The sequence below is a fragment of the Camellia sinensis genome, chromosome 6 (genome assembly GCF_055761805.1).
Source record: "Camellia sinensis isolate YWXY chromosome 6, ASM5576180v1, whole genome shotgun sequence".
NCBI classification, from domain to species: Eukaryota; Viridiplantae; Streptophyta; class Magnoliopsida; order Ericales; family Theaceae; genus Camellia; species Camellia sinensis.
The window spans coordinates 23,647,942-23,661,024 of record NC_138966.1 but is presented as its reverse complement, the minus strand read 5'-3'; the positions used below and the strand labels follow the sequence as shown (position 1 = coordinate 23,661,024).

General features: G+C 31.9%; 1 long non-coding RNA gene across 2 annotated transcripts; it reads right to left on the bottom strand.

Moving 5' to 3' along the window:
- Positions 1–1,015: 1,015 nt before the first annotated feature.
- Positions 1,016–12,498, bottom strand: LOC114275018 (uncharacterized). 2 transcript variants are annotated; one of them, XR_014332042.1, is made up of 4 exons: positions 12,309–12,498; positions 12,091–12,178; positions 2,021–2,056; positions 1,016–1,334 (listed from the first exon to the last, which is right to left on the bottom strand). It is a non-coding gene; the product is annotated as an uncharacterized LOC114275018 (long non-coding RNA). The 2 variants fall into 2 exon arrangements; XR_003633580.2 differs by lacking the exon at positions 2,021–2,056 and having other exon boundaries at positions 12,309–12,488.
- Between the last annotated feature and the right edge of the window lie 585 nt (positions 12,499–13,083).

Here is a 13,083-nt window from a genome sequence, read left to right as displayed (position 1 = left end):
ACGAGATCTCGTTAACCACTTCATTGTGGTGATATGTGCTTAATCAGTATCCGGAACCGATTACTCTAGTCGAAAGACGTTCTGTGATGTGTTCTATGGGATGTACCATTATTATGTTCTGATATGAGAATGATTATGCTCTAGTCTGTTTTCTGCTTATGATATATTCAGATTTCGTTTACTAACCCCTTTACCATAATGTTATTCATTGGGCTATAGCTCATTGTGTGTATATATATATGTATAGGTGAGCATTCTGGAGCCCGAGCCTGAAGGCTTTTGTCTGGATCTGTGTTCTGTTGTCAGCCAATCATTGTGCCTCACATGGAGGTTCCCGAAGCGTCTTGTGTTTAAGCTCTGTGGTTTCCGTTTATTTAAGACTCGATTGATGTCATTGGCTGTACTTAAAATACTGTAATGTGTGTGGGTATAATGTATGGTTGACTACTGGTTATTGTATATAAAGTTTTTAAATATTCCGTTTCATATAAGTCAGCACAGCTCATTGGACAACTAAGCATTGCATATGCATTCACCTTATAGCTTTGTTAAGATTCATACACCATGTTAGAGTATCTCTGTTGGGCTTTGGCTCACCTTATGTGGAAAACCATTTTCAGGTACTGATGATATGCTTTCACCAAGGTCGTAACTTGGGAGGACTAGGAGCTAAGAGCTTCTTTTGTCATTATTGTAATTATTTTTGTACAAGCCTAGGGCTTAAATTGTACTAAGTTAAAACTCAATTTTGTTGTAACCAAGCATCATCTTGGAAAATTATAGCCATTACGACATTTATTTATCTGTTTAACTTTTATTTTATATCTTTAACTTGTGGCACATGCTACAGATTCAGAATTAGAACTTATGAATGTATAACTGCATGTGTTACCTCTTGTACTGTCATGATCCAAACCTGTCCCTATAGATTAAGGCCATAACCGGCCAGTAATCATGAGACTACCTACGACCTCAAATAAGATCAAACGTATCTTAATAGTAATAAAGGGGCCAAAGCAGAAGCAGACTTAAAAATTTTGTCCAATAAGTTGTGCTTACATGTCATATCAAATCATTTCCCATATACTTAATAATAACTTACACCACATTCCAATAGTTAACATCTTGTTCATCTAGAATCATTCGAACATATAGTCAATCATATAGAAAGCTTATATACATAGGTGATCCAGTAGAACCACCGAGGTAGCAAAAGAGTAAAACAAAAGAACAAAAACAAAGTCTCGTGCGTGAGACATTCTGGCTGACTCCATAGAACTTGTATTTCTTTGACATTCTTCATTAAGGCTGGGGTTGGACATTTCTTTGTTTACCTGCATTCATATAAATAAGAGTGAGCGAAAGCCCAGTGAATAATACCAAAGTAAAGGAGGTCATATGAATGAGATTCATATTAAGTACATCAAACTCGTAAATTTCATATACAAACGGCCTTAAGCGGCCTTAAACCCATTCTGTGTTTTTGTTGTACACGTCAAACGGCCTCGGGGCCATTGTATAACTTTGTCAGATTCATCAAACGGCCTCGGGCCTAATTCAAACACTTCAAACGTATCAAACGGCCTCAGATCCATTATTTCCATATTCATATTTATACGCATTTCATATTCATGATCATGATCACCTTTACATTTAAACGGGCTTTAGCCCATTACATTCATGTTCAAACGGCCTCTGGCTCATTGCATTTGTAATCAGACGACCATTGGCCTATCACATTCATAGTCAATGATTTCAAACACATCGTATGTACCAGACTACCTCAGGCCCAATTCATACTCTTGTCGAACGTATCAAACGACCTCTGGCCAAATTCATATATATATATATATATCAAACGGCCTTAGGCTTAAATCACGTTCTTCACAGAGCCTTATACAAAAATTAGACATATAGAATACTCATTCGTAATTCAAACCAACAAATCCATGAAGCTTATGCAGAAGTAGCATTTGGAAAATAACATACTTGAAAATATCTTTACTTAGATATTACTCACAGTGTTTTGTCGATGGATTTGCCCTTGCGCTTGACCCTACACATTTTATAACACATTGGATCACAAGCAATTCAATCCGTTCTTAACTTGTTTATTTCTCTTAGGCCTCTTTCTTTTTCCTTTAGTTCATTTACAATGCTCAATGCATGCCTAAGAGTGCTTAGAAATGAAAGAGAACGGAAAACGGAACATAAAATAGCTTTTCAAAATTTCTAAAACAGGGCACTTCGCTCAAGTGCAGCTTTTGTCGCTCAAGCGGTCTGTAAAACTCTGTAAAAGTACTGGTTGCATGATTTTTACTCTCGGGCGAGATTTCTGTCACTCGAGCGATGAGTCTTGCAAAATAGGGTTCGCTCAAGCTCAAGGTTTGCCGCTTGAGCTACTGTGCAATTCTCTATAAAACTTCTAAGAGCTTGATTTTTATGCTCGAGCGAGACTTTCTTCGCTTGAGCGGACAGGTCGAATTCTAGAAATTTCTGCTTACTATTTGAGCTTCAAAACACACATCCAAGGCTAAATTCATGCATGACTTACCCAAAAACTTGAAAACATGTACTTGAACACTAATACTTGATGGATTACATTTCTTATATGCAAAACTACATGAATTTGGCAAATCATTATTCTAAACTTCCATGCATGTATGAATCTAAACTTGAACTCTTTTCTATCATCATCAAAATTATGGATTTGAGCTCTACAACTTCAAAAGTCATGCAGCCAAGTTCCACAATCCTATAATTCAGGGATGTATGTCTAAAACAACTACCAATTCTTCATGTTAAACATGCTTCATGCTAGATTATGCAAATTCATGGCAATTCTTTACATGCATGGATATATTGACTTCAATTCATCATAAACAACTTAAATCTTGTTCTTGATTACCAATTCTCTTTGAATTCATATAATTACAAAATCAAACTCATGAATTAAGGGTTGGTTACTCACCTAGAAGCTCTAATCCTTCCAAATATGGCTAATTCTTGAACCTAGCCTTCCAAATCTTCAAGTTTTGAGACAATTCTACAAGTTTTCCTCTTCCTCTCTCTCTAGAACCGCCCATCTCTCTCTTTTTAGAGTGTAATCTTTGCCAAGTTATGAGAAATGAGCTTAAAGGAAATGAGCTTAAGTGTATAGAAATCATATATGTATATGCCTGCTTAATCAAACTTGATTAAGGTTAATTATGCTTAATTTAATCAACTTAATCTAATTATTTTGATACGAATCAATTTTTTATCAAATTTTACCATAGGCTCTAAAAATCACGATAATCACAATGGTACAGTCAATTTCAATTTCTGCTGCCTCTAAAGCCTTTAATTTTCAAATTATAGCAGTAAGTTGGACAGTTTCCTATGGTGAATAGATGTAACTTCAAAATCTCATATACTTATGCAATTAGCACTCAAAATTAAATTAAGCACATAATCACAAACATAATTATGATTAATTAACATGATGCAGAACGGGGTTCTTACATGTACAATGGAATCATATGAATAGAAGATAATTATTTCGGTACATGTTATTATTTAATTAATATCGCAGGATGAATTATGGTTATTATTTTTGGAGCGTTATAACTTGGTATCAGAACTACCGGGTTTGAATACTATGGGATCGTGGGATGTGATTTTTACCACAATGGGTTATCTCGCTAGTTTGTGTTAGAAGTAAGCTTGGTATGCTATGTGATAACATGCTTATGTGACTAAGTGGGTATGAGATTTAATTTCTAATATATTGATTGGGTCTACGAGTTTCTAGAAGTCCTGTTAGAAGAGCACTTGATTACTGCTATTTCTAACTAGAACTCTGGCAATGTCGCAGAAAGATTATTATCTAAAAAGGAAATTCGTATGTGTTTATGTGACTACGTGTTTATGTGGAGTGAATTAATTGTTGTCCACCGTATTAGGACGCGAGTGAGTTAATTTCGGCACATTTGTAAATGTGCTAATCTCTTGTATTACTTTCATTAGGATGTCAGGACGTGAACGTGGTGGTGGTAGGCGTGGCAGGCCTAGACAGCATGAGGTGCTATTACCGGATGATATTCCGGCATAGGAGGAAGGGGTTGGTCAGGCCAATGTGGCTGAATCAGTTGGTCAGCAGGCCATGGGTGCTTTAGTCCGTGAAATGGCCGGAGCCTTACGGTCAAAGCAGATGAGATGTGCTACCAATTTTTCTTACATAATTACAAAAGTTATACAAAAATTAAAACATTAAAAATAAACAATCACTAAGATATATTTTGATACTAAAAAAATAAATAATAAATAAATATCATTTTTTTAACTAAACTATTACAGAATTTATACTAAAAAAAGTGAAAATAAACAAACACTGATAGAACACTTACAGTAAAAGAAGGGTGGTGTTGTTAGACAGTCCCTGGAGAAGTTATTAGTTTTGAACAGTACAAAATTGTAAAGCAACTTGCAAATTAAAAAATTAAAAAAAAAACAAATTAGTTAACCATAAAGAAAACAATTACATAATCACGATACTATTTATATTTTTATTTTTGTAGTATATGCAATAAGATTTTTACATAGTAGGGTTGCATCATTGGTGCATTTTAATTTTTTTATATAGCGGGGTTAACTAGGTGATTTTTTTTTTTTTTTTTAATGTTATGATAAGTTTGGTTGGTAAAAATGAAAGAAAAATAATGTGAATCCCACACAAAGAAAGAAGTTAGTAACTGCAAAATTCTCACATGATGATGAGGGCATTAATTATCACTTAGATTGAACTTTTATATGATGGAAAAACATAAAAAATATGAGCCTAAAATTCATATCATAATGTATACATGTTTTTTGTATTTGTAATTTAGATTGAACTTTTATATGGTGGTTTTTATGAATAAATATTCATAAAAATTTGAGCCTAAAATCCACATTATAATGTATATATGTTTTTTCATTTTTATTTTTTTTTATTTTTTTTATTTTTAATTTAGATTGAACTTTTATTTGGTGGGAAAAATGAAAAAGTTTTTCATAAAAATATGAGCAATAATATGAGCTGATGAGATGTGCCACCATTTTTAAAAATTTTTTTCTTAAACAATTACAAAACTTATACAAAAATTAAAAATTAAAAATAAACAATCACTAAGATGTATTTTGATACTAAAAAATTAAACAATAAATAAATACCATGTTTTTGACTAAACAATTACAGAATTTATACTAAAAAAATAAACTGTAACACCCGCATCTTTTAATCCATTGGAGAGTGTATTTAATTCCCTTATTTTCATTTTTGGGAGTCTTTGGAGTTGTTGAATGTTGGTTTTGGAGGAGTATGATCCGATTTAAACTCGTTGGGTTTGTTTGTTTGCGCTTGTTCTAGTCAAAAAGTTCCTTGGGAACTTAGAACTTCTATTATGGGGTTGACACCAGCCTTCCTAAGGGTCGACCCTTACCTGCTGGTGAAGTTTCTGGAAGTGTTGCTGGAAAATATGGTCGACCCCCTCCTGTCTAAGGGTTGACCATCTTATATTGCAGAATCTGTGTTAATTGCTGGAAAATAGGGTCGACCCCCTCCTGTCTAAGGGTTGACCCCCCTTGCTTGTGCCAGATTGTCTTTTATACCTGAAGGGTCAACCCCTACGTGTTTTTTTTTTTTTTTTTTTTTTTTTTTTTTTTTAGATTTTGGGGTTCGAATGGGCCCTATCTTTGGGGGGTTTTGGGCCTATTATTTTATTGACCTTATGGTTACTTTTCTACTACTATAAATAGGCACCAAACATATTTCATTTGACTTTTTCTCCTCTTTCCTCTCTTAAACCGTGAGTTCTCTTCTCTATCTCTAAAACTCAAGTTTTTGGCACTCAGACCTCTAGATCTACTCACCTAGAATGATCTTTTCACCATGGTCCTTTGAGAAAAAGTGTAGATCTCATTAAGGGCTTCCTTTTGGTCTGATTGGTTCGTGGTTTCGTCGCCATTGATTTTTTGGGTCGTCATCTCTTGGCGTCAAGAGGTAGGGGTTTCTAGTTTTCTTTCAATACTCTCGTTTATGGATAGATTTGTGGTATTTTCTTTATATAAATACAAAAGTTTATATTTTATGCATATTGTAATGAATCATGAGATTGGGGGTTAGAGTTTGAAAGGAGTTGGATTTACTTGTTGGGTTATGATCTTGGGTCATGAGTTTGGGTGTAAAAGTAATAGAAGGGTTGGAATAAAATGTGTTTTTGTGAAAAGCTTGAACTTCTCTTAAAAAAAAAACCCTAGTTTGGCTCAGGAAGATGGTTAATGGTTTTGCTTCAATTAATAGTAGAATCATGAAATTGAGGTGTTAAATTACACATGTACAAATTTAATTGAAATTTTAATGAATTTGAGAAATTTATGTAAAAGTTGCGATTGAACTCATAATGTTGATATTTTAAATTGTGTTATAATATGAAACCAAACTTGGGGGAAAAGAAATTACTAATGGTATGGATGATATGAGTTTTGTGTTGAAATGGTTGTATTGAATCTTGTTATGTGTTATGTGAATTGTATTGGGTTATGTTGTGTTGAGTTGGTTGAGTTGTGTTGGGTTATGTTGTGATTGGTAGCCCGCGCAGGGAGTTGAAAAATGATTTTTCGATGCCCACAACCGTCCGTATAATAGCCAGTAAATGTGGAGGATAGTTTTAAAAATTGAAAAATGGTTTTTCGATGCCCACAACCGTCCATATAATAGTTGGTAAATGTGGGTGATAGTTTTAAAAATTGAAAAATAGTTTTTTCAGTGCCCACGACCGTCCGTATAATAGCCGGTAAATGTGGGGGTGGTTTGAATTCAAGGTTCCCAATTACCCTGTCTAGGTTTATTGCTGGACGAATGTGGGAAAAGTATTTTTGGGTGTCCACACAGTCCTGCCGTATTGTAGTCAGTGAAAGTGGAAAAATGAATTTTGGTGTCCACACAGTCTTGCCGTATTGTAGCTAGCAAAAGTGAAAAAATGGATGGTTTTCGAAAATGTTTTGGGTGCCCACGTCTTGCCATATAATAGCCGGCAAATGTGGGGGATGATTTAAAAAAAAAAAGTTGAAAATGGTTTTTGGAAAAAGATATGGTTTTTGAGAAAATGATTTTTGAGAGTTCATTTCCCGCCGTATAATAGCCGTCAAAAGGTGGAATGTGCTATGAATTGGGTGCTCGCTATCTCGCCGTATCAAGCCGTCAAAAGGTGGAATGTGTTGTGAAGTATGTTGAGGTCAGTGATGATATATGTGACTTGTGATGAACTTGTGAAATTACCATGTGATGTGTAAATTGGTAAAAAATGGAAATGCATATAGAAATTATTTGAAAAGAATGGATAATGAAATGGTAATTGGATAAGGGATTGATGATAAAGAACTCATCGGGTTGTTTGTATCTATAGGGAAAAGTTAAGAGTTTTGTTTTCTGATTAATTGAGAAATAGAATTAAAAGGATTTATTATCCTTGGGATATGTTGAATTATAGTCGATAATGCAAGTGTGGATATGATGTAGTTGTTAGATAAGTAGGAGTTGAGTGTAGGATAACAATTATTGACTGTAAAAGAGATTTAGATTTTTACATTGAGGAGTTATAGCAAATATGAATAGATTAGTGGGAATAGCATGTATGTGGGATGTTTTGGAGTATTAAAGGAACTTGGAGTATTAAGGGAACTTGAACTTGAGGTTATAACGTTGTAATAAATGTAACTAGAAAAGGGGAGAATAGGAATAAAAAGAGAAATGTTAAGATGAAATTAAATGAGGAATATTTTGGAATGGGGTAATAAATTTAAAATGATGTTGTTCCTTAAATATATTTGTTTTCAAAAAGGATTTTATGATTCTCTGATAAAAAGGGATAGTTTTGATGGTTGAAGGTTTTCTTTACAATGTTCAAATAAACTTTGAGAAAAAGGTACTCTACGTATGATATTTTGAAATTACAAAACATTGCTTTACTATATGGTATCACCCTGCATGCATGATCATTTCTATCTATAGGATGGTTATTACTTTAGAACTATGAGATTCCTACTGGGCAATTGTGCTCACCCCTTGTTGTTTCATTTTTTTTTTACAGGAAGAGATTTTAGATTGATTGGTTGAAGGATTAGGAAATTCATGTATCTCTTATGTGTAATCTCATTGAACTTTGATGTTTGTAATTATTTATATGTAACTCCGTAGCGGGAGCTTGGCATGTATTATTATTATTGTTGTACTCATCATGAGAGAGAACATGTACTATTATGTTTCTATTACTCAAGGGTAATAGATATTTTAAAAAATAAAATAAAAAAATGGACCTAAATTTGAGGCTCTTGGTAATGTTTTTGAGTAATTAAAATTTAGAACGTGACATAAACAAACACTGATAGAACATTTACAGTAAAAAAAGGGTGGCATGGTTAGACAACCCTTTTAGAAGTTATTAGTTCTGAACTATACAAAATTGTTAAGCAACTTGCAAAAAACAAAAAAAACAAAAAAAGAAACAAATTGTTTAACCATAAAGAAACCAATTACATAGTCACGATCCTATTTCTACTTTTATTTTTATAATATATGCAATAAGATTTTTACATAGTGGGGTTGCATTATTGGTGTATTTTATTTTTTTATATAATGGGGTTAATTCCAGTTAGAATTAATTTATACATGCCTTTTTTTTTCTTTAAATAAAAGCAAATGTATATAAGTTTGTGTATATATATTCTATTAAAGAACTAAACGTTGATGCGAAGGTATACAATAAAGCTTGAGAGCTCGAAAAGTCAAAGGCTCGATTGGCCTGAAATTGAAAACGACGTCGTTTTCATTTTTTTTTTCTCTCCTCAAACAGGGAGAAGAGAATAGAGAGAAGAGAGAAAGGAAGGAGAAAGGAGAAGGGCGAAGAGAGAGAGAGAGAGAATAGGGATTTTCGTTTGGGTTTGTCTGTTGCTATGGGTTTGATTTTTTATTTAGATTTAGATTTTGATTTTGATTTTGATTTTCGTTTGGATTTGTCTGTTGCTGTGGGTTTGATTTTTGATTTTTCTTTTTTTTTGAGTTTGTTTGTTAAGGATTGTTGCTGTGGGTTTGTTTGTTGTGATTTTTTTTTTTTTTTTTTTTTTGTGTTTTTTTTTAATCCCTCTATTAAAGGATTGTTTGTTAAGGATTGTTGTGATGTATACACAGATTTTTTTTTGATCTGTGTGTGAGTTGTTGAGATTGTTGCTGTAGGTTTGTTTGTTGTGATTTTTTTTTGGAGTTTTTTTTGAATCTCTCCATTAAAGGATTGTTTGTTAAGGATTGTTGTGATGTATACACAGATTTTTTTTGTGATCTGTGTGTGAGTTGTTGAGATTGTTGCTGTGGGTTTGTTTGTTGTGATTTTTTTTTTTTTTTGAGTTTTTTTTTAATCCCTCCATTAAAGGATTGTTGTGATGTATACACAAATTTTTTTTGTGATCTGTGTGTGAGTTGTTGAGATTGTTGTTGTGGGTTTGTTTGTTGTGATTTTTTTTTTTTTTTTTTTTTTGAGTTTTTTTTGAATCCCTCCATTAAAGGATTGTTGTGATGTATACACAGATTTTTTTTTTTTGATCTGTGTGTGAGTTGTTAAGTTTGTGGTGGGTTTGAATTTCCAGAGCAGCAGAGTAGAGAGGGAGAATGAAGAAGAGAGGAAAAATAAAAAATAAAAATAAAAATTCAAACAACGTCGTTTGAAATTCGGGGCAGTCGAGCCCCAGTCCATTCGGGCTACGTAGCACGACTGCGAAAGTATATGAGTCTAAATTTTATCCTCTATTTTTTTTTTCTAAATTAAGTAACTTATATATATATATATATAAAATTATATATATATATAAGTAACTTATATATATATATATATATATATATAAGTGTGTGTTTGTATCCTATCAAACCTTGACTTTTAAGAATTTTTATGAATTAAGCATATATGAGTGTGTGTTTGAATTTGCTCATGAACTTTTTTAGTAGGTGAACAACAATACACAAAAATTCACATTATAAGGTATACAACTTTTTTCCTTTTTTTTTACTTGTTATTTTTTCAATCAACATGATTAACAAAATGAAACAAAAGCTTCTATGATTGAGAATACAAAAAATTCTAGACTCTTAAATAATTTACAGAATATATATCAAAAAAATAAACAAAAGTTTCCGTAAGTAAGATCATAAAAATTAATGACTCTTAAATCACTTGGACTTTAAATTGATAATGTGAGGCCATGCGCTGAAATTGTGATTTTATTAAGAAGGAAAATTTAGTTTATATTGAGCTTTTATATGGTGGGAAAAAGAAAAAAAAAAATTCATGATGTATTCTTTTCTTTTCTTTTCTTTTTTTGTAATTTAGATTGAATTTTTATATGGTGGAATTTTTTTTTAAAAAAAAATTATAAAAATATGAGCCTAAAATTCACATTATAATGTGTACATGTTTTTTTTAGAGTAAATTATCCAAAAGTCCTATTTACAAGTGTTATGTTAGCTTAGGTCCTATTTAAGATTTTTTGAACCAATAAGTCCTATTTAGTAAAACTGAGAATATTATCATTTTTTTTTTGTCCAATTTTTAAAACTAAGAACATTATCAATTTTGTATAGTAATGTTCCAGATAATTGTTTTACTAACTGATAAAAAAAAATAGACCATGAGATTAAATGTTTTTACTCTTCTACTTATTGGTTTGATTCAACTGTCCATTAAAATAAAAAACATTATCAATTTTTTCCAATTTTGAAACTAAGAACATAATCAATTTTTTTTATTTTTAATTTTGTTTGTAATAGTTTTGCACGTCAATGCTCCATCATCATGCTCTTTTATAAATACAAAATTTTTAGTTTTGCACAAAAAATAATTCAGTTTTTTTAGTTTTTTTGCACATAATTTTTTTAGTTTTTAATATGAAAGTTGATATTTTAAAGTTTTGAAAATCAAAATAAATATCAAATCATCATGTTCATTTCTAGAAAATCATAAATGATGAACAATCGTTATTTGAAGTAGGGATGAATAGTGGATATTCTGATTTGTCTAAACTGATTGAACCAAATCGATCCGTCGCATTTTGGACGGATGTGTGATGACGAGCGGACGATTGCAGATTGATTTTTTTCAATCCGCTTAGTTTTGAATGGATGATTGATTTGAAGTCCCTTTGGCCTCAACTAAGCCGCCAAATCGCGAGTACCCCTAATAATTTGTAAGACGTTGTGTTTTCAATTTGTTTAGATATTTTTTTTGTGTTTTCAATTGAAAAAGAGTTTAAATATTCTGTTTTATTTTCAAATTGGAAATTCTTTTATCAAATGACAAATGTTGATATTTCGTATTTTTATGGAAAATATAAGGCTTAATTTTGTTATTTTTTTTAAAAATCAAATTAAATAGTTTTTGAATAAAAAAAAAAAGTAACGAAATAGTTTTGATAATGCATAATTTTCTTATATGTATTTATTATTGGTATTTGACAATTTACCTGATAATCTTTTGGTGATATTGAGTTGGATTGTTATCCAAAAAAAATGTTGACAAATTGTTGTGTTATGTTCAAAATTTGTAAAATTTTAAACCGCAAAACCGATTCACATCCATCCGCCAATCCGCGTTTGTCAATCCGGTGGACAGATGCGGATTAATTTTTTCCCATCTGTCAATCTGCCGGACGAATGGCGGATTAGAGATTTTCTAGTCGCAACCGAACCGTGAACACCCCTAATTAGCAATTCCGACTATTAAAAATTTAATAGGACTTCAAGGTCAAAAAAAATCTTAGTTATGACTTAATGGAGTATAAGTTCATAGATTAAAACTTGTGTGTAAATGTCCCTTTTTTTTATTTGTTTTTTTTTCAATCAACATGATCAACAAAATGAAACAAAAGCTTACAATTTAGAGAATATGTATTAAAAAAAATAAACAAAAGTTTCAATTAATAAGAATATAAAAATTAATGACTCTTAAATCACTTAGATTGAACTTTTATATGGTCGGAAAAATAAAAAAGTTTTTACATAAATATGGAGAGATCCAAGAATCTTACCCAATTTGCAAGCTGGTTAAAGGAAATAGATATCGGCGATGGTTGACTTCCGCCATTGAAATTAAAGCCCAACTTCAAATTCAAACCACTACAAACCACCGTTCAATTAAACCATTACCACAAAATTGATACCAATTGTAAGTAAATAAATAAATAAATAATTCAAAGCAAATTTGAAAAATTGAATATTTGAAGAATGTGATTGACGATGATTTTACTTGGGAGAAGAAAAAGAGAATTCCATGAATACAAATACAAAGACGAAGAAGAGAAGAAGAGGAAGAGGGGGAGGAAAGAAACACCGTCGAACTTCATAACAGAAAGGAGGGACATATGGGATGAAAAGGTGTTTGTGGGATGAAAAGGTATGTGAGAGATGTGGCTGTATTTATTTATTATTATTTTATTATCTAATTTACATGTGGCAAAAGTTTTGGAGATTAAAGTTAGACCTCACTTAATAGATAGTATAGATAGAAAAATGACTTGGACACCCAGCTGGGGGTGCTGGGGTCGCTCATGATTGGGCAAAAAAAACAGTTTTTTTTTTTTTTTTTAAGTTTTCGGCCAATCCCAGGCTGACACGTGGCACTGGGGGGGTCGGTGGGGGTCGTCCGTACTGGGGTCTGTAGCATTGTTGAGTATAGATATTACTTATTGAATGAAAAAGTTGAGACTAGAAAAGAAATTTTAAGTTTTTAAGAAATGTGTTCTCATTTTGCAATTCTTTCGGGCTTGTTTGGCATAATTTGTCACAAGTTGAAAATAGAAAATTGAAAAGTAAAAATAAGGGTGAATTACATTAATGCTGTGTTTGGTTTGAGGATTTAGGGAGGGATTTGGAAAGGGAAAGGAAAAAGGTGTGTGAAATTATGTGAAATATAGACATATTTTATTCACATTTCACTAACCTTTTCCATTTCTCTTTTCAAATCCCTCCCTAAATCCCGCAACTAAACATAGCATAACAGTCCCTATAGTTTAGAACTCGTG